The sequence below is a fragment of the Mauremys mutica genome, chromosome 23 (genome assembly GCF_020497125.1).
Source record: "Mauremys mutica isolate MM-2020 ecotype Southern chromosome 23, ASM2049712v1, whole genome shotgun sequence".
Lineage (NCBI taxonomy): Eukaryota > Metazoa > Chordata > Testudines > Geoemydidae > Mauremys > Mauremys mutica.
The window spans coordinates 10,069,142-10,090,809 of NC_059094.1; the positions used below are offsets into that span (position 1 = coordinate 10,069,142).

Here is a 21,668-nt window from a genome sequence, read left to right on the forward strand (position 1 = left end):
CTCGTATGGTCCTGGGGGTCCCGCCCCCCGTCGGGATTCCCAGCCGGTGGCAGCACCCCCCCAGCCACTTATTTCACCGACGGTTCCCCAGGAACCTGCAGTTCCCACCCCTCCCCCCGATCTGTCTGTTGCTTCCTCAGGGCCTGCTGGGCCCCTCTGAAGAGTTTGCTCCTGCCCCTCCCTGCAGCGATCGCCAGTTCGGCCTTGCCCTCTTGCTGGGCGGGAGATCGTCGTCGTCCCTACTTCCGCCTGGCCCTGCGTCCTCCCTGAGCCCCCTGCCGGTCTCTCTAACCCAGCCAGCTCCGTCTGCCAGGCTGCCCTGCCCACGCCCAAACCCACCACCCGCTAGGCACAGGCAGGACTGAGCCCAGCTCCCCTTAAAGGGCCAGCCCCTCTTTCCCTCACCGTGGCACCCAGTCTGGTCCGTTCTTTGGCACAGAGTCTGGCTCAGCGCCAGCGTTGCCTACTGCCAGCGGGTGAGTGTGCGTTGAACTCCGCTGGGCAGAGAGGTGGCGTTTCAATTGATGCTCACCTGGGTGGGACTGGCCTGGTTCATAATCGGCCCCGTGCCATTTTGATCCTCTGAAATGATCCGGCGTCTCCTGGGCTGCACCCAATAAATGAAAGGATCGATTGATTTGACGGCGGGGGCTCGTGTTGTGTCTCGGCTGCTGAATGTGTTGGGGTCTCAGCGTTGATGCAGCTCCTAGCCTGTGTTGGGGCTTGATGGGGGGTGTGATGTTACAGGGGTTCAGGGTAAAAGGGATAGTGCACAGCAGGCTCCAGAAGCCAAAGGCGCTGGCTTGCTCACAGCTCCCGTGCCTGGCGGTGCAGTTACAAGATGTTGTCCATTCAGCGCATGAGTGTAAAGTGTCCATGGCTTTCCTGCTTGGGTAGAGAAAGGGGGAATTAACTCAGCTTCAGATGTAACAAATCCTTGATGGCTCTTGATATCTGCACCCCTTCGCCACTAGCAATTTCCCAGTAGGGTTCCTCCTGCCCTGAGAGCACAGACTCCTGCGCCTACAGCCAGAGGTGAATCCCCATGGGCAGTATAGAATCTATGACACGCCCAGTGGGAAGGTCTGATTCTGTCCAGCAGAGGGCAGTAGTGCCCAGTACAGTCCGTGCACAGTGACTGCTCCCCTGCGGCTCTTCCTTTCAGCAGCGAGGAGCTGTGATTCTTGGCCGGGAGGCCGAACTGGTGTGTGGGAGGAGGAGAAGAGCCATAAACCCGACCACCCACCGAAGCTCCCTCAAAAGTCTGGCGGAGCCTGTCTGCCCCGAGTCTCTGTGGAAGTTACCTTGGCTGGGGCCCAGCAAAGGGGACTCCCCCTGCCTCACGTTTCATCCCGGGGGGACGCGCAAAGCACCACTGCAGCGCAGCTGCCACCGGCCGTAAAGCCCCCCTCTGCAGGAGAATGGGGGACCAATAGGGCCAACCCCCTCCCCCAAACCTGTGCCAGAGGCCGGCCGGCCTCTTTCCTCAGCACCTCCGTGTTGATCTCATTCTCTTTGCCTGCCCCTGTATCTTCCTCTCTGGCTGAGACCAGCTTTCCAGGCCCTGTCTGTGACCGGGCAGCAGAATCCCAAGGTCACGTCCGCACGGGAGTGTCCTATGGCTCCGGTCTCACGGGCAAAGGCCGCTAATGGGGATAGCGGTTGGGGAGAGAAGTAGGGGTGGGGATGGATTATTTGGAGGGGGAGGAATCTGGCCACTGCTGGTTTTAAAATAGAGCCTGTTCCTCTTGAATCGGGGCACCCGATTGAACCGGTGGTTGCCCTGCAATTCGCCTTGGCTCCCCCCCGGCGGTGATGTCGGCACACTGCCAGCAGGTGGTGCCGTTACACTGGCCACTCGGCTCACTGCAGCCGTGGCTTGCAAGTCACGCAACTGCCCCCCTTAGAATACGCCGGCCCTCCTAAGCAGGTGTAGGCGATAGGGTTGATCGGAGTGCTTCAAAAATACAACACGGGTGGGATCAGAGATCTCGCCCTGCCCACGAATCAGGCTGTGGAGGGGGCACAATGGCTAAGGCAGGGGCTTTCAGTAGAGGCCTCTTAATTGAATTCCGCTAAGCATGGGAGTGGGTTTTGCTTTGATTTTGGGCGGGGGTGGGAGATTGGCCCGGAAGCCGCCGGCTCAGAATTCATCATGAAAGCTTGTCGTGTGCCTGCCTTCGACCGGGAAGGTGCCCCGGGAATCCTTGAGCAGCAGCCCTGAGAATCCAGGCGTAGGGTTTATGTCTCCCATAAATGTGATATTGACTCCCGTCGTTCTGCCATGTGGCTGGAGGGAGGGGTTTCCGTCCTCCATCTATCACTTGCATTGGTGGTTCAGGGGTAGAATTCTCGCCTGCCATGCGGGAGGCCTGGGTTTGATTCCTGGCCAATGCAAGTACTGCTGGGGGGGGGAGAGAGATAGCTCTAGTGCTTTGAGCATTGGCCTCGCTAAACCCAGGGTTGTGAGTTCAATCCTTGAGGGGGCCATTTAGGGAATCGGGGGCAAAAATCTGTCTGGGGATTGGTCCTGCTTTGAGCAGGGGGTTGGACTAGATACCTCCTGAGGTCCCTTCCAACTCTATGATCTATAACTGGCTTTAATACAGGGGCAAATCTCAGCCAGATTTCTGTGCCCATCTCACTACTCTCTGTTTCTAAAAGAGATTTAGAAAGGGGCTGGTTGGGGCTGAATGTCCAGACTGAGCAGGACCAAGGGCGCAGTCTCCCAGCAGCTGTGCTGTGGCTTGGGGCTCAGAATTGGCCAAAGCCCTGGAGAAAACACCAGCTTGGCCTAACTATGCCAGCATAGACCAGTGTCTGTAACTTCCGTGATATGATTGGAGTGTAGCTCACTAGGTGTTTATGTCCCGCCCTAGCGGCTAGTCACCTAAGAGGATAAGAGCCTACTACAGTGAGCAGCTAGTAGAGTTTCTCCCTCAGCTCCAGCACCAGAGGCTTAAGCCGTCAGAGATAAAGATCCCAGACTCTGTTCCTGCCCGTGGGGGGGGTGGGGTATTGCCCTTAGAGATGGGAAAGCCCCTGGGAGGGTGTTTCCCAGGACTTTAGTTTAAGTATCTGACGAGGACCATTGTCACATTTAACCAGTGAACCAAACTCTACCTCCGCTGAAGTCAGCGAACTTACAGCAGGGGTGAACTTGGCCCGTGGGCTTCTCCGGGTCCACAGCTGCGTGGGCTTCTCTGTCCGTGCCCCGCTGACCCCTGCTCCCATGTGCTCGGCGCTGGGCCTGCACCCCCCCCCCCCCCCGCAGCTGTCGGGCACGTGCGAACGCGGTGCCATTCGAGCCTGTGTTAGGAGTCCTGGCCAGCTCCCTTGGGCCCACTGGAACAGGTGGGAACACGGGCGGCGCCAAGGATTGCTGCTGCCTGGCCCACCCCTCCAGGCCTCGAGGGAGCAGGGAATGGGTGGCCATCGGCTCCTCTGATATCCAACAGCCTGCTGCATCCGGCAGCACCTGCCCCATGTGCCCCTGAGCCTGGGCGGTGGGACGTGGTGCTCGCGCTGCCCGGGGGCTGGGGACTTGCCCTGCACTTGCTGGAGTTCAGCCCTCCCTTCTGCCCGGGGGGAACCTATGAGCAAGGAGGAGGCTGAGGATGCCCCCAGCTGAGGGTCTCGAAACGTTCCCAGGCTCTGAGGACTTCGCCCTCCGGGGGGACCCAGGGCAAGGAGGGCGGAGCCGGGCTCGCCCAGGGAGCAGGTGAGGCTCTCCCTGGGGAGCAGGGCCGGCTCCCCGCACTGGTGTTTGGAAGTGGCACCTGCGCCAGCCCTTTCCCCTCCGTCGCGCTGCGGGGTTTAGTTTCACTGTCCCTCGCCCCAGGAGGCGGCGTGTTGGAGGGCGAAGCTCCCCTGAACAGGACCGCGTCCTGCCTCCCCCAACGGCTCCGGCCCTCGGCCGCGCTGGTCGCCGCGCCCGGCCGGCTGTCTCCCCCTCACTGCGGGGGTGGGTTTGTTATGGAGGCCTCGCTCCCCGCCCTGCCCCGCTCAGCTGCCTCCCGTGACGCCGGACTCCGCTTTTTGGCACCCCTGATTCTTGGCACCAGTTCGCCTAGTGGTTACACCGGCCCTGCCTCGCCCCCTTGCCTCTCCCCTCCCTGCCGCGGCCTGACTGTCACCCCTGGGTGCTGAAGGGCCCAGCAGATAGTCCCTGCCGTCAGTGCAATCAAAGGGAGCTGTAGATTTCCTCCCTCATCCCCACCTGCAGTTGCTCAATTCCTGCTGTGAAGCTTGTTAGCTGGGTCTTGAGGCCCTGGTCTCTATGCGCCCTGCTCTGGGCCAGGCCTTGTAAATCAGCCGGGCCTCCCCAGCTACCCCCTCCACACACACATCCCCACTCTTGCTTAGCCCCCTGTCTGCTGACAGCCCCTCATGGCTGGATCTCAAAGCACTTACAAAGGAAGTGAAGGATTGTCTCATCCCCACTTGCCAGGAAACCGAAGCACGCAGCCAGGAGGGGACTGGCCCGTGGTCGCACGTGAGTGGGTGGTAGAGCAGACCCCAGGCCTCCTGTGCTCTGGCCACTGACTGACGCTCCTGCGGCGCCGATGTCCGCGAGAGGGGCGTGATGGCATCGGAAACAGCGAGACCCTGTGTAGCCCCCGGTCCTGACCCCGTGGGGGAAATGGAGTTTGGGCGCACAGGGGAGCAGAGCAAGGCGGGTGCCTGGTAGGAGGCCAGTGACGGACGCAGATTAAGCACTAGTGAGACAGTCTCTAATCACGAAATCCCCTTTTCCCTGGCCTCTCCTCTCCCCCACAGTGAGGGAGACTCGATAGCAGCCTTCAGCTACATGAAGGGGGGTTCCAAAGAGGATGGATCTAGACCAGGGGTTGGCAACCTCTCACAAGTGCTGTGCCGAGTCTTAATTTATTCACTCTGATTTAAGGTTTCGCGTGCCAGTCATGCATCTTAATGTTTTTAGAAGGTCTCTTTCTATAAGTCTATAATATATAATTAAACTATTGTTGTATGTAAAGTAAATAAGGTTTTTAAAATGTTTTAAAAGCTTCATTTAAAATTAAATTAAAATGCAGAGCCCCCCGGACCGGTGGCCAGGATCCAGGCAGTGTGAGTGCCACTGAAAATCAGCTCACGTGCCGCCTTTGGCACACATGCCATAGGTTGCCTACCCCTGACCTAGACTGTTGTCAGTGGTAGCAGATGACAGAACAAGGAGGAATGGTCTCAAGTTGCAGTGGGGGAGGTCTAGGTTGGATATTAGGAAACACTATTTCGCTAGGAGGGTGGTGAAGCACTGGAATGGGTTCCCTAGGGAGGTGGTGGAATCTCCTTCCTTAGAGGTTTTTAAGGTCAGGCTTGAGAAAGCCCTGGCTGGGATGATTTAGTTGGGGTTGGTCCTGCTTTGAGCCGGGGGTTGGACTAGATACCTCCTGAGGTCCCTTCCAACCCTAATCTATGATTCTATGATACCCCAATTGTACCAACCCCCCCAGCCCCTTTCTACAGGCCATCCGAACACCCAGCTGGGTGAGTGCGCCTGGCCCCTGTTACCCTAAGCAGCTGAGCACCTCCAAGCCTTTACTGTATTCGTCACCCCAGGCCTCCTGCGTTGTGCCCTGGCCTTTGGGCCACCCTTGCTTTATGGCTCACGGGCGCAGCTGCCCATCCTCAATCTGCCCGGTTAGTGCAGCGGGTGTCTGGCACCAGGCGGTTCCCTTCAGAATCCGTCATTTAAAAAAGACTCCATGGTTGCCTTGGCTTCCGAATTTGTCCTTGCCCCATTGGCAACAGCTGATGGTTCTCTCGCCTCTTCTGTCTCTGCACCAGTTCAGAACAATTGCTGACGGGTGTCCTTTAAATGGAAGAAGAAAAGAGCACATGCCCGCCCCAGGAAAACAGCCTGTCAATTGAGGTTAGAAGCTAAAACGCCCCGTGATGGTTGGAAACTCCAGGTGATTCACAACAGGAAGTGTGCGTGTGTGTGTGAGAGAGAGAGAGAGAGAGAGAGAGAGAGGCAGGTGCATGAGAGATGGGAGGAGGGTGAGTCAGAGCCTGCGGCCAGGAGGGGCGATGGGAAGATCTGCTGGCATGTAGCTCTCTCAAGGGGTGGGTAGAGCACCTGGGCTGTGTGTAGGGAGGGGCCCCGCTGATCTGGCCCCAAACTTTCCCCTGAGGGCACCTGAGCTGCTAGCAGTGGGTGGCTGCTTAGAGAGACAGTGTAGCCTAGTGGAAGGGGTCCAGGCCTGCGAGTCAGGAGGCCTGGGGTCTGTTCTCTGACCTTGGAAAAAGTCGCCTCCTCCCTCTGTTTGGTCCATAGATTCAAAGACTAAGGGATCAGCCAGTCTGACACAGGCCAGAGACCAACCCCAAAATCATTTCTAGCACAGCTAACCCTTGCCTTGATCGTAAAAGGAGAATTCACCACGACCCGCAGTCAGTTGTTCCAGTGGTGACTTACCTGCACTGTTAGATGTACACTTTATTTCACCCTCTGCTTGTCTCGGTGGTGGCGTGTGAGCTCCTTGGGGCAGGGAGTGTGTCTGTACAGCACCTAGCGCAATGGGTAGGAAGCTCTGGGTGTTGCCAAATGAACGAGGGAGGCTCCAATGAGCCCAACATTGGGACTGAGTCTGGAGGGGCCCCTCACCCGTTCCGTGGGGTGCTTCGATTCAGAGGGTGGTTGTGTCTGTCCCGGGAACGCCTCAGGAAGCTGACGGACCCGACCCTCCCAGCCCAGCCGCTGAGATACAAGGGCTGCGGGGATTTTGGCTGCATGGGAGGTGGAGATGGAGCTAGTGTCTGAACCTGGTTTACAGGGAAGCTCCCTAGAAAACTCCCTGTCCATCCTCCCTCCATAGCTGTATTGTTTGAAGGTAGCTGCTGCTGGCTCATTGACCTGCCTCTCTTCCCACACCCAGATGCCCCCAAGGGCCAAGTGACCCAGGTGCTGTGTTTCTGGAGGAATGCCCCCCCCCAGCCTCATCAGCCCTGGCTATGTCGTGGGGGGGGGGGGAGCTCTTTGACACGGTGACCATATTCCAGCCATCGAAGGCACCTCTGGAGCTGCCTCGGGCCGGGCGAGTTGAGGCAGGCGTTGGGTCTGCAGGGAGATCCGGGGCTGCCGCTCGTGCTGCAGCCTGAATTTCATGCTTTAATCTGAGTCTGCAACGGGAACTCCGATCCCTTTGGGGGGCTGGCGGGGGGGGGAATCTGTTTAAAGCCCTGGAGGAAGCTGATAGACCAATAGCAACGGCCGGGCCTGGCACATGCAGCTCGATCTCGGTCCTTCTGAGTCGCAGGCCTCCTGGCGCAGCTCGACCAGCCAGGGCCGCCCAGAGGATTCGGGGGGCCCGGGGCAAAGCAATTTCGGGGGCCCCTCCATAAAAAAAGTTGCACTACTATAGAATACTCTATTCTCGTGGGGGCCCCTGCGGGGCCTGGGGCAAATTGCCCCACTTGCCCCCCCCCCGGGCGGCCCTGCGACCAGCATACAGCAGGCCCTGCTGGGCCAGTCCCGCGTACCCCTTGGGCTGAGCACCACCGAGCCCCTGCTTCCTAGCGCCAGGCTCTCCGAGGCCTCAGCCGATGCCCCTTGGCCCTGCTTGGGGAAGCGGGCGTCAAGGCCAGGCCCGCTCAGCACACGCTGTCCCTGGGCGCTGTGTCTGTCTCTCGCTGCAGCTGGCGCTGTACATTGGGGCTGGGCGGGGGGGAGGGTGTTAATGAGGGAACAACAGGAAGCTTCAGTCTTTTATTAGCTGCTGCGCTTTGCAGCTGGAGGTGAGTAATCTGATCTCTGCGGCGTCCTGTTTGCTCCTCTGAGCCCCGTTCCTCCACTCCCACTCACCTGCCGCTGGACCAGCCGCGACCCACACCCTCCCCTCCCGCCCACGCCCGCCCCTCCCCTCCCCGGCACTCCCCGGCCCCCCACGTGCCCTTGCACAGCTGCCGCAGTTACCAGGAAAGCAGCTGCCGGGGCTCCGGCGAGCGCTGGGCTAGCGGCAGCGCCTCGCTGAACGCCCACTCACGTCCTGTGTGGAGCCGGCACGGCGGCGGCCCCCCCGCCCCTTCCTGACGCGCGTCTTGTTTCCGTGCAGCCTGCCCTCGAGCCGGTGCAGCTCAGACGCGAACTCAGAGGCCCACCTTGGCGCGCTCGTGGTCTGGGCGAGCGGCCGGGGCCTTCCTCCCACGCGGGGGCCTGGCCCGTCGACGCCCATGTCGAAGACCGTGTGGGACGCTGCCCCTTTAAGTTGGCAGTCAGGGCAGGGCAGAACCGCTGGGGGTTCCTAGCTGGAGCCTGGAGTTTGTTCGCCTCTAGGGTCAACGTCCCCCGGCTTGTGAGAGCCGGAGGGGAGGAGGCCGGTGGCGGCTCAGATCAGTTGCTGGAGGCCGGGTGTCACGTCGCCGATGGGTGCTCATTGGCACCCTGCCATTGGCACAGAGGCCAAGGAGCGAGTGTGGGCAGCGCCCCGCTGCCCCCCACGTCGGGCGGCACAGCCACCCATTGCTCGGCGCAGCGGCCGGTGGGCAGGGTTCTGCTCCGTGTCCCCCCCTCGGGCCCTGGGGGTTCTCCTAGGACCTGCCCTGCCCGCAGGGGCTGGAACGAGGCTTGAAGTGGTTGCCATGATATCCAGCAATGGCTCTCAGCTTCCCCACTGTACAGATTGTTCCAGCCCCCCCCGGCCCTGCCCGTAATGCCCCAGTAACTCCCTGATCCCAGTTCTTTTGTAGCGTTCCCCCTCCTTAAGTTTTTGTGGCGGGGTGGCTCCGGGGGGTCCTTTTGCACGGAGTCTCTTTGGGGGGCCACTCAGCCCCACAGGGATCACGCAGACCGCCCTCTCCCCTCCGCTTCACCCGGGAGGCACAGTGATAGGGTCCAGGGGAGGGAAGTGTCTCCCGCCCACACCTGCTATGGGGGAATGACCCTCATTCTCCAGTGTCAGCTCCGCCCCCTTTGCACCAGCACGGGGTTAATTAGGGCACATTTTAAAGAGAAAAAGCTCAGCTGTGTGGTGGGGGGGTTTGAGCTGTAGTAGCAGAGCAGAATGCTCTACAGAAGAGGCTTTGTGGGCCCCCACTCCTGTGCTTCACTGGCACTAACACCGTATTCCTCCCAGCACCTACCTGGGGCAGACAACTGTCACCTCCAGATGGGGAAACTGAGGCACGGAGTGGTGTCGGGACTCCCCCAGGATTGCAGGGTGAGTCACACGCAGGACACAAATCTCTTGACTCCCAGCCCACTGGTTTAACCAGTAGGCCATGCTTCCATGGGAAAACGTACCCACCTGCAAGGGGAGAGATGGGCCATGCACCTGCCCACAGCCCAGAGCAAAGGGAGAGCTGTGCTGTCATGCCCCAGGCCCCAGGCACTTCCTGCCTGTATGTCCCTTTGCTCTCCCCTTCCCAGGCGGAGGGGGGCTGCCCACGGAGAGGTGGCTGGGTTCTCCTCCAGTGCAAACCCTGCTGCTGCAGGCTGCCTGGCACCCGCGCTCAGTGGGGCAGGGAGCTGCAGCCGGGCTGTGGCATCGAGGGTATCCCAGGCCAGCCTTGTGCCCAGCTACACCCTGTCGGGAGAGGTTGGAAGATGAGGCCGGGGCCAGTTCACTGTGTCACCACATAAGGCAACCTGTGCCCAATGACTCTCCGGGACTGAGAGGGCGTGTGCAGCTAGTGCAGCTGGAACAAGGCATTGGTGAGGAGCTGAGCTGTATTCTCCCAGTCCCTTGCTGTGACTCCATCGGCCTGCCCTGGTGATTTCAGCTGCTGTCAGCTCTCAGCCCCTCCCCAGCTCTCCTCCAGCATTGCAGCGTATTGCATCACCACCGACCCCCCCAGCCCTGCGCTTGGAGGAACTGGAGGAGACAGACAGCGTTCGCTCACAGACGCGCTGCTCCCCAGCGGTGCAGGGATCCAATCTGATAAAGGAACCCAGACGCTGCCAGGCGGGTGCCGAGAAGATGCTGCTGTGGAGCTGCCACGTTGCAGTAAGCCTGGGTAATGCCAGGGCAAGCTGCTTCCGGGCTGCCCTGCCAAGCGGCTCGAAAGGATCATTGTTCCGGGAGCTCTGTCACACTGGGGGCCCATTTTTCTCCTTGGCCTCGCCGTATTGTTAGTTATATTCCAGCAGTGCCGAGAGCTCAGGGCCCCGGTGCACGAGGTGCTGCACAGACCCTGAGAGCCAGCCCTGCCCCAGAGAGCTTCCAGGAGAGAGGGAATGAGTTGCCCAAAGGCCCTGGCAGAGCTGGGAATAAAACCTTGGTCTCCTGGTGCCCAGCCCGCTGCCCCCTCCGCTAACCCCCCCTGTGGGCTAAAGTAACTAACCAGGGGGCCCATTAATGCCACGTGCTTTTCCCCCCCTTTTTTAACGTCCACACCTGTCTGCTAGGAAGACGCTGCCCAGAGTCCGCCCAGTTCATTGAATCCTGAAGCCACCAAGCTGCCAGCGGAAAGTCGCTCCCCCAGCGTGAGCTGGGTGTGACTAGGTGGCGCCGTATTCCACTAGCCACCGCCGAGGAGCCTGATTCCCTTGGATTTCCCCCCCGCCCCCCAGTCACTATGGGCCAAATCCTGATCTTGGGGCCGTGGCAGGCTGGCGCTGCCCTTGCCTGGCAGGAGTGTGAACCCCAGGCATGGCCGTGCCAGGGCTCCCCTGGCCACCCAGCTCCTCCCGGCTCCCCAGGCACAGAGCCCATCCCTCCCCCTAGCTGGGCTCTTGGAGGGGACATCTGCCCCCCAGGCCTGGGGAGGGGCTCTGGATCCCTTACAGCTGCCAGTCATAGGGGAACCGTCAAGGGGGGCACATGCCCAAACAGCACAGTCCTGACTGACAGCTCCTGACTGGAGTCAAAGAACCGACCCTCTCCAGGAAAGGCGGGGGGAGCCCTCCCCCACAAACTACCCCCGGAAAGCATCAAGCCCCCGCGTGCCTGCAGTGCAAACCGGCCATGCTGCTGACTTTCCCCATCAGGTGGAGATTGCTCTTGGCTTCAGGGCAGTCAGCCCCAAATCTAGTTATGTGACTCTTGGGCTTCACAAAGCCACCCAGGGCTCAGATAACCTTCTCTGCACTGGGAGATGACCCCTGGCAGACAATAGGCGTCGATTCCTGGAATTGAAAATGGTAGACAGAGGCTACGTTTCAGTTTAAAAAGTGATCCTGGCCGGTGCGCTGGTGCCGCCAGAACCCTCGCGTCTTAGGGTCTGTCTACGCTGCAGTCAGGGGTGGGATTGCTGCAGGTGCAGACAAACCCAAACTAGTTTTAACCTAGCTGACTCGGGTACCAACAGCAGTGATGCTGCGGCAGCCCAAGCTGCAGCATGGACTAGCCTCCCAGGAAGGGCCCAGGCTCTCGGGCGGGCTTGCATGCAGGGAGCCAGCTCCCTCGCTGCCTTTTGCAATAGTAAGGCTGTTAACCCCAGTGTTAATTTCCCCTTTGAGTAACGTTTCTTCCGGCCACCCAAAATTCCTGCTAAAACTTCAATTGGTGGCAGTCGTCTTCGCCTCCTGCCCCAAATGGGTGGGTAAATCCAGGATTGCTGGCCCCAAGCATTCAATTCGAAAGTCAGGCCAAAAAAGAAAAAGAAAAAAGACCTTGGCTTAGAAATCATGAATGTTGTAGGCTAATAAATATCATAATTTATTGGCCTTGTGGGGGTTTTGTGTTGGTGGAGAAAAGCTTGAAAACACAAAGTTAGATGCTCTCTTTTTTGACTGGAAACTGCGATTCTCACATAATCACATGACTCCAGGAGCTGGGTCTTGAAAAGAAACTCCAAGTAGCATGATACTTGTGATACAATTGCTAGAGCTGGGTGATGGGGTGTGCGCCCCCCCCCCCACACACATGGCCTGAGCAGGTTAAAAAGGGCCAATTAACCTGATAGGCTGCCCCTGGGGGAGAGCCAGGGTCTGATTAAGTCTAATTGATGATGAAGCCCAGCTGGGCAAGGGCAGGCTGGGGTTTGTATCAAGCCAGGAAGTTGAGAGGAGGAGGGTACGGGTACAGGGAGGGGCTCCCCAGACACTCCCTAGAGACACAGGGAGTTGGTTAGGGGCAAGGTGGATTTCTAGGGGAAGTGAAATCCTGGGATCAGGCCCTGGACTAGAGAGAAGCTGAGATGGGTGAAGTAGCCCCTGGGGGCAGAGGAAGCTTAGGCTGATAAATCCAGAGATGAGCCAGGAGAGGGAGAAGTCAGGTAGGAAGGCGCCCAGGGAAACAAAGCCCTGGCTGGGATGATTTCACTGGGGATTGGTCCTGCTTTGAGCAGGGGGTTGGACTAGATGACCTGAGGTCCCTTCCAACCCTGATATTTTATGATTCTCTGAAACAGCTGCCAGACCGAGAAAGAGCCAATCCCAGACCCAGCCACAAGGAGGCGCCCCTGCGGCGAGTGCACCCGGTTACAAGCTGGCCACGCTGTGAAATGTCTCTGTGCCCATGAGCTGCTGTCACCTTCCTCGGCTCCGTGCCGCCTAGCATCCGGCTGGGGCGTTGGCGTCTCCTGACTTTCACCTGCTGAATCGCTGGCGCCACTTCTGGCATCACCATGTGCTTTCCTCGGTCGTCTCCTGTCCAAATCCTGTGTAACCTGATGGGGCGTAGGGTGCTCCGGGCACCGAAATCTGCATGCGGGCTCGTCTTTGGAAGGCATCATGCGACGCTATGAGTCTCCATGCTCCCACCTGGCGGGATCGCTGCACTTTTAAATACCCATGAATGGAAAGGACACGGGCAGATGAAGACGGGGCGAATGGCTAAGGCGGAATTACGATCATGCTGCGTGTCATCAGAGACGCCTCTTCGATCTCACGTCTCAGGAAGGGTTAAGCGGCTTACAGGAAGGGGGCTGGATGGACAGCGGGCTTGGCTGCATGCCCTTGCATCCCTACGTGGCAGCTTTGATTCCAGCCAGGTTCTTTGGTGAGTAGAGACAGACACACCATTTAGCTCGGGTCAGGGACTTGCTCAAAGATGTCTGGCTGCTTCTCTGGATGCCTTGGGTCTGTCTGACTGGGTTTGGAGAGAAGGGTTTGGTTTGATACCGCTTTCCTCCAAGGCAGCTCACACGTGTGCCACCAAATCAGTGAATCCCAGGTGTATTTTGCACACCCCTGACCGACAGAGCTGTGCCGACAACACCCTCAGTGTAGGCACAGCTGTGACAGACAGGGCAATTTCCTGCAGTATCTTTGGGAGATCTCACTGTATTCAGTTGATCTATCATTGGGGGTCAGGGGTCATATATAATTCCATGGGGAGAGGATTACCACAGCCCCCATGAACTAAGAGGGAGGGGGATTAGGCAAATTCACTCAAGTTGTAACCACTCCAGAGAGGTACCACCACCTGGACAGGATGCATGTACTGATTCAAACTGGGTTCTCCAGATACCAATACACAAAGAAGGGACTTTTGGATAAATGCCATCTTTCTCCCTGGGAAGGGTTGGAAGGACTTGGGTATAGTGGGGCCCCATAAGATTGGCAGGTGACATCTGGTGCGCGTGTAGGAACTTCTCTTGGTTTTAACGTTTTCTCGGTCATGCTTTCACCTTAAGAATAAATGTGCTTGCTTAGAAAGGGCTGTGTGGGGAACTTGTGGCTTTGGCAGTTACAGCTGTGCGTGGCCTTCGGCGAGAACGCAAAGCGCGGATGCTGGCTTGTCTTGGCAGTCTGGCTCGCTGGGGATATCGCAGTGTAGGCGGAGGACTGTGTAGCCTGGAAAAAACCTGGTCAGGAGGGAGAGAGACGTCTGCTCAAGAGACTTGACGGCTGAGGAGCCGAAGGCCTGGGGGGGGTGCCTTGGAAGGGGGACCACGGACGGGGAATACAGGTGCAGTCGCCCTGAACTGAACGCTGCTGCATCTATCTATGCTGATATAGCTCTGTAGTGTAGACGTAGCTTCTGCTACCTTCTAGTCAGGCTAAGGTGCATGAGTTGGGGAAGCTTGTCCCGTTGCTGTTTGTGTGCTGTCCCTATGCTCAAGGAAGCTGAGATGCCAAGTTTGACAACCCTGCCTTCCACACACACCCCCCCATCAAATTCCCTGAACACGCCACACCAGCAGCAAGCACCTGTGAAGGTAGGAAATGCATCAGCGCCGCACAGCGCGGGCCCTGGGAGACCCATTGTCAAACATAAAAACAAGCAATCAGGGGAGAAAAAGAAGCGCCCAAAACAGCCCCTTATCACGCCACCAGCAGATGGGGCGAACTGGCACCGCTCGCCTTTCAGGCCGCGCAGCCCTGATAAGGTCTCGGGTAATTATAATCAGAAGAGAAAAGAATCGAGGTAGAAATAACCAGATAACGCTGAAGGCCGCAGGAGGCCCCTGCGCTTCGCAGGGTGACGCATGTGCAATCCCCACAGCCGCAGCAAAAGAGGGAGCCGGCGGATGCTGCGTGGGGGATGGGGCGGTTTTTACATTTTTCTCTGCAGAAATCCTGCCTTCGAACCAGCCGTGCGCCCCGCTGCTCCGTCGTCGCCCCATTGAGTCGGGGTGTGAAAAATCCAAACCCGAGGGCGCCAGCGAGGCTGAGCTAACCCGCGGTGTAGCTGCAACTGGGTCAATGGAAGAATACGTCTGGTGACCTGGTTACTGTCACGCGAGGAGGAGGGGTTCCTACAGCGACGGAAAAACCCCTTCTGGCGGTGTCGGTTGCATCTACACTAGTGCGTTACACCCGGCAGATCCATGATGGAGTTATACCGCGGTAGTCTCCACAGTGTAGACAAGCCCAGAAGAGCGTGTTCTTCTGCCTCGTGTTGTCATTCACACTGGGTCAGCCACAACCCAGAGCGGCTGTGCTTTGCATCTGCTTCACACTCACTCTGTGCTGGGATTGCACGTGGGCAGGGCAGCGGGCCATCTGGGGTAACTGTTAGTACCTTTCCCTGGAGGGCAGTGGGGCTGGCTAATTAAATCATGCCCGTCGGGGCAGGTGGTCACATGAGGTGCTGCGCTAATACACACAGGGAGAGCAGTGACGATAAGGTGCTTTGAGATCCTCGGGTGCTGTCAGAGGCCAGAGCACGGCTTAGTATTACCCCCTTGCTCAGCCTGGCCTTTGGTCCATCCAGAACGGCTTGGGCCTCTTTCTCTGACCCGCTTACCTCAGTCCCAACGCGGAGGCATCAGAAGTTCTGGCGGAAGCTAATGCAACAGAAAGAGTTGACAGAGCAGGTCCCAGGCCCTGGGAAAACTGGCGTCAGCGGGTGTTTTGTGCGGCAGCACGTGTTTCCTTTGGTCTGCACCTGGGCCCGTGTGGCTGGTGCCCCATACCTGCCATCGGGGCATAGTCACTGCGATTCCTAGGGGGCAGCACCCCTGCTGGGCTCGGAGCTAACAGGGACGATCCTGGGACGCCAAAGGCGGCTCCAGCGGGACATCTCTGGGTCAGAGCACCAGGCTCGATTTCCCCTCCCTCCCTTTAACCCCTTGACCCTGCTGCGTTACCCTTTCAGCACCTTCGTTCTTTTTGCTCTGTGCCCCAGTTAACGAAGGGGACGCTGATCTGAGCCCCTTGCCGGCACAAACGCTGGATCGACCGCTACAAGAGCAGGTGGGGCTCACCAGTGGTAAAGTGACTAGGGGTGACTATGGGCATGAGATCTGCTGCCTTCAAAAGGCTCCAATTCCTGGTCCCTTGAGCAGAAGCCCCCCGCCCTCCTCCCGCCAGCACTATGTGTGTTTGTGTGTGTGTGTGACTACACAGAAACCAGCAGGAAGGTGTGTGTGTGTGTGTGTGAAGCTGCCTTCCTTGGCTCTGCATTCTTGGGTGTGGGTGTGTGTCTCCTGCCATTACTTGCAGCAGCGGTGGCTTGGAAGAGGGGGCAGCAGAGATCTGGTTAAAGCGGAACAGGCAGGTTTCCAAGAGGCTTTGCAATTAAGATTCCACTGAACACTCCATTTACTGTAAGAGAATACAATAACCATGGCTCACTGGGCGCCTGGTTTTTCTGGATCGGTGACAGTTGAGGCGGCGACGCGTGTTTCTGACCGGGGTTATAAGAGGAACGGTCATAAACAGCCCACGGTGGGGAAATTCACCCCAGTGCTGAGGGTCTGCTCAAGGGCTGGGCATTCCTTAGGCCCTCGATGGGCCTCAATCCGTGTTGCCGATCCCAGCCCAGAGGTGGATGTGGCTGGAGAACGAGCTCCCCTAAGGGTGGCGGGTGCTTGGATGGCTGTTCCCTCGCCGTACCTGTCCTGGGAGTAAATTCAGGACATTGCTCCTGGGGGCTGCTGATCCAGCATCTTACACTCATGCTAAATTCACTGCCCGCGGAAGTGAAGTTGGTTGGTCCGGTGGTGCGAGCGTTGGCTTGGGCTGGGGGAGACCGGGATTCTGTTCCTGCTCTGCTTCAAACCTCGTGTGACCCTGGGCACATCCCTTAGCCTCTCCAGGCCTCAGTTTCCCCTCTAACCCGGGGACAATAGTACAGGCCGACTTCACAGGGATAAAGATGTTAGAGTGGGAGGGGCTCAGGTACTACCTGGCGGGGGCCACATCCATACTGTAGTTAGATGATGGTTGTGCCTCTCTTTGAGAGGAAGGCGGTGGTACTGTAGTGTGCTTAGCTCCTCCCACCATCACTCAAGCCTTGGCTTGAATGTAAGGGGCTGATGAGGGTAACAGAGGGAAGACTGGTTTTAGGGTTGAAGCCTACAGTAGGAAGCAGGACTCCGGGGTTCTTCTCAAAGCGCCGCCACTGACTTGCTGCCTGACCTGGGCAAGTCACTTCCCCGCTCTGTGTTCAAGTCTCCCCTCGGAGTGGTGCTCTGGGACTTACTGCATAAACGCTTGTCAGGCGCTTTGGGATCTTCAGAGGAAAGAGTCTGTGAAAGCACCAAGCGGTGTTATCACAAGGAAAATCATAACAGGTTTCCAAGGTGAGAAAAGAGCTGGTCTCCTGGGTCAGGCACTCAGACATGGGTCCTCTTTGTTACCTTGTCCCAGACTCCCTGTGGGTGAGTTGCTGTCTCAACCAAATCTCTGTGGGCCTCAGTTTCCCCCTATGTAAATTGGAGTAGTGATCTTCCCTTCTCTCACGGGGGAGGGTGAAGATAAATTCAGTGAGGTTTGGGAGGTGCCATATCCTGCTGGCAGCTCTACAACTATGATAGCAAAAAGGGCTGCACGTCACAGAGAGACCAAGTTTGCTCCACTGCGGGCCATGGCAGCGTCACGCACTGCGTAGGGCCCGATCCTGCTCATCCCAGGCTCTCTGGGGACGCTGGGCCCGATTCTCCTCTCACACAGAAGTTGTTCAGCACCGGCCCAGCCAGTGTCGAACTAGGGTGAGCAACAGGGGCCCTGGCTGCGATGGGATTCGCACACACGGTCCCGTTGTGCCAGGCTCAGGCCCAGCAGGTGCCAGCCTCCTGTTTCAGCATGTGACCTTTCAGCAGCTGCTCCAGCGCCGACCCATGGGCTAGCTAAAGGTAGCAGGCTCCCGGCAGGCCAAGCGCTCTCACACCTGCAAAGAGCAGTGGGCGGGTGGCACATTTCTAGCTCTCTCCGAAACCTGAGGGAAGAGCCGCATCTGGGCATCCAGCTAGAAACGGAAAGCACCTGTGGGCCAGGCGCCGGGGTCACAGCCTCGCTAACTGGAAGAGACCGCTACAAAACGGCCCTTTCACACCCAGCCTGGCCCGGGATCCTCTCCCAGGACTCACTTCTCCATTTCTTTCTTTCTTTATTTTACCCCCTTGCCGCTGAGCCACCTGGGTGGGTGCAGTTCGCTCCAGCGCCTTTTGGGGTCACTGGCGAGCAGTGTGAGGGGAGTTACTCTCTTCCTTTTGCGGGGGGTGGGGTGTGAGTCCCCCTTTCTGCCCCCCAGCGCCCAGGCAGGTGGAGGCAGGAGCCCAGTGCAGAGCCCTCCGCATGTTGGAAGCTCTGCCCGGCCCCCACCAACCTCCCTTTGCTTGTATGGGGAATATCCCCCCGGCACTGGTGCGTGCAGTGTCCTGGCAGCTCACCCTGAGGGGATGTCGACCCTGAAATCCCTCTAGCGGCAGAGCTGCAGTGCTTCAGTGTAGACGCTCACGACCGCCACACGGGGGTAGTTAGTTCACCTCCCCGAGAGGGGGTAGCCTAAGACTCTTTCCTCAGCCTAGCACTGTCTACACCAGGGCTGAGGTCGGCATAACTGTCTCCCCACGGGGTGGAGTTTTCACCCGCCTGAACGACGCAGCTGGGCCGATGTCAGTTTTCCGTGTAGACCAGCCCGGAGTAGGGCTGTTCCTGCCCTTCCGGCCCCGATCCCAGGCTGTTCCGGCCCCGATCCCAGGCTGAAGGACCGTTTTGAAGCGATAGGTCTCTGGACTGTGAGGCTCAAGAACCCTCCCTGCCCCCCCAAACACCTGTTTGTGGTGCAGTGAGCCCCTCCCGCCAGCCCTGCTTATCAGCCCGGCTCCACCCCACCTCTGTGGCTATTTATACAGATTTGCTAATATAGCTCGCAACCTCGCTATTGTCATTTCAGACACTTTAAAAGTTCACCACTTCCTTTCGCTCCCCTCCGCGCCAGCGCCCTCGCTCGCTCTGTCATTCACCAGCCCTCTCCTCTTATTATCTTCCTCATTCATCAGTTCTCTCGCTCTCCGTCACCATCTCTCTCTCCCTCTGTCCCCTCTAGAGCTCTGTGATGAAGTCAACGCGCAGGAGATGGTGGTGGGTTTCTAGGGCTGAGCAAATGCAGCCAGAGTTCATTCAGCATTTCTTTATTTCACTGGTATGATTATTCATTCTTTCTGTTACGGGAACCCCTAGGAGCATTGGGGCCTCGCTGTGCCAGGTGCTGTACATACACATAATAAGAGACAGTCCTTGCCGCAGAAATCAGAGTCCCTGCAGCTGCTTGCTCTGGTTAGAGCTTCTGACTCCAGAGCAAAGCCCTGAGTCAAAGCCCGGAGCTGGAAGCAAAGTGGATGCAGCGAGATGGGGTGCATGGGGCATGGCAGTCGTGGGGCTGGATGGTTGTGTGGGTCAGGCTCCAGCGTGGGGCTCAGAGTTAAATCCCGGCGCCCTGCGTGACCTTGGGCAAACCAGAGAGGGTCAGATGTTCAGCTCCTACTGGTTCAGCTAAGGCCGGGCCAGCTTTTGCGCCAGGCTGACCACTCTGCGTGTCGGCCTCATTTGGGTCCTTTTGAAAATCGGGCCCTGAGCTCTTTGGAATATTTGCTCCTCAATCTCACCGGGCTTCAGTTCCACTGTGGAAAATGGGGATCAGCCTGACCCTGCCGCAGGGGTTCTGCGCTGCTTGTGAGGTGCCCAGATACCAGGGTGAGGGGAGCCCAGGTAGGCAGCCGTGGGTGATGGAAGAAAGTTCCCCCTGAGTGATCCCTGGAGCTGTGGCGTGACCTGTGAGTGGCTGGGAGCAACCAGCAGCTTAGCGTCCCGGCTAGTGGCAGATGCGTGGGCAGTGATGATGCTTCTCTATTAGGAAATGGTTTGGGGGGGGACTCCCCCTAGTGCTTTAAACACTGTCGCCGTTTTTCAGCCCGGTCTGGGCCAGAACTTGGCTGCAAAAAGAAATGAAAAGCAAGAAAAAGAGAAAGCAGGGGGGGAGGGAGTGAAAGCGGGAAAGTAGCTTTCAACTCGTGAGGTGGGTGGTGCCAGCCAGGCCTGCGGAGGGACTGAGAGGCAGGGAGGGGGGCTCCCCCTGCATTCTTGCAGCTGGTGTTATGAATGAGGAGATCCCCACACACACCCCGCCACCCTGACTTGCTTTGTCCTGCCGGCCTAGGGTGACCAGCCAGCAAGTGTGAAAAATCGGGACGGGGGTGAAGGGTAATAGGAGCCTATATAAGAAAAAGACCCCAAAATCGGGACTGTCCCTATAAAATTGGGACATCTGGTCACCCTATGCCGGCTTCCCTTTGGCCCCCGTATGTTTCAGGGTGAGATCTTAGTCCCCCGTGGGACTGGAGGAGCAGGGATCCGGATCCTGACTCTGGAAGGATGGGTCCGTGGCTAGGACAGAGACGGACTTGCTGCGTGAGCATAAGCCAGCGCCTTGGGGCCTGATTTGTAAAGGTGGCGAGGTGCCTAATTCCCATTGAAATCAACGGGTTCCAAAAGACCTTTTAAAAATCTGGCCCTTGGCATCTCAGTGCCTGTAAACTGGGGATAATGGCCGTGCCTGCCTCCCCAGGAGCAATGGGGAGCATGAGGCGCTCAGATCCTATGGCGCCGGGGCCGTCACTGCCGTGGACAGGGAGATGTACCAATGTACTACCCCTCAGCATGCAATCAAGAGCGGGAGAGGGTCTGTGCAACAGAAGCACTGGGAGCTCTTCTCACACCCTGGCAGTCCCAATCCGGTGTCCGGTGGCCTTTCACCACTGGGCTCCCGGAGAGCGGGTGGATCTCAGAGCCTGGGGGCCCCCACAGTGGGAACGTTGACCCGGCTATTTTTAGCCGCATCGCACGAGCCCCTTGAACCCAGGTCAGTTGCCCAGGGCTCTGAGCCTCGCTGCCGTGCTTTGGAGTGTTTGCAGTGTGGACGTCCCCTCTGTTCCCACCTCCCAGATCCTTCGCCGCCAACCCCTTCTGTTTCCCGTGCACCAGACGGTGCCAGTCTCAGGGCAGCGGCCTGGCCTCTGCTATGGCTCAGCTTGGGACCTGCTCACCGCCAGCTGGCACTGGCAGAGGGGTCTAGGGATCAGCTGACTCAGAGTCACACGGGGGCTCCAGAGAAACGAGGGCATTTCGGACAAAGTGGGCTGGCTACCTGTCCGGAGCGACAGCCACGTTCACAGGGCCTCCCTCCTGCACCAGCACGCCCAGCTGCATGCATCCACAGAAGTGCGCAGGCAGCCCCGCGTGGGCGCCCGAATGCAGTCACAGGCGCGCCGACGTCACGGGGAGAGCCACAACCCGCGGGGACAAGCTCACGCACTCAGCACCGGGGCGTTCCAGGCAAAGGGCCGTTCGGAGGCCCACGTGCGTGTTCACAGGAGCCTGGGCAGTGACAGGCGCATTCAGTGCCGGTGCATGCACTCCCAGGCTTGCCTGCAGAGGCAGGACTAGGGACACTTACTGTCCAATGCACATAGGGACGGATGCATGGGCAGGCAGGCCTGTCGGGCTACGCGTGACAATCATTCATAGGGACAGACGATCCCAGGCTGCGGCCCTGCATTCTTCAGCTCATGGCCCTTTGAGGGTGCAGGCTGATGGGCCTTTTCAGCAATGACACCCTCCCCCTTTCCCAAAGCTGCCTTGGGGACTGCTCTGAGGCTTGGGGCGTGTGGGGGGGTGGAGAATGAGGGAGGACCCCCCCCCACTGCCTTTCCTTTCCCCCCCCCCGCCAAAAAACCCCCTTCCCTGATCTTTCACCTCAAGCTGCGGCCAGCGCCTCTTTTAGAAAGTGAAGCTGCCTTCTCAACTAAAAAGATGAGAGAGAGAAAACTGGCAACCCTGCTTCCTGCCCTGTGCTCTCTCTCTGTCTCCAGACACCTGGGGCTGCAGCTGCATGAAATCCACGGCTTGTTTTTAGAGGTAGAGTCAAAAACACCAGAGAGCAAAAGGGGCGGGAGGGGGAGGTTTGACGATCAGACGCTTCAGAAAATGATTTGAATCTCGTTCAGTTGCTGGGTGGAGATTTTTGGGGGTAGGGGGTGGGGGGAACTGATTTCAGTAGCACCGGCCCCAAGTGTTCGGGCCCTGAAAAATCATG

At 58.5% G+C, this 21,668-nt stretch overlaps 1 protein-coding gene and 1 non-coding gene across 6 annotated transcripts in view; both read left to right on the forward strand.

The window, feature by feature from the left end:
- LOC123355326 (peptide methionine sulfoxide reductase MsrA-like) overlaps nt 1-21,668 on the forward strand; it is a 99,560-nt gene that overhangs the window by 41,239 nt on the left and 36,653 nt on the right. For all 5 annotated transcript variants that reach the window (XR_006575066.1, XR_006575065.1, XR_006575064.1 and 2 more), the window contains exon 6: nt 12,313-12,902. The gene's annotated coding sequence lies outside the window, so the exon portion shown is untranslated. The remainder of the gene's footprint in view (nt 1-12,312; nt 12,903-21,668) is intronic.
- Nucleotides 2,327-2,397, forward strand: TRNAG-GCC. The gene has a single exon. It is a non-coding gene; the product is annotated as a tRNA-Gly (tRNA).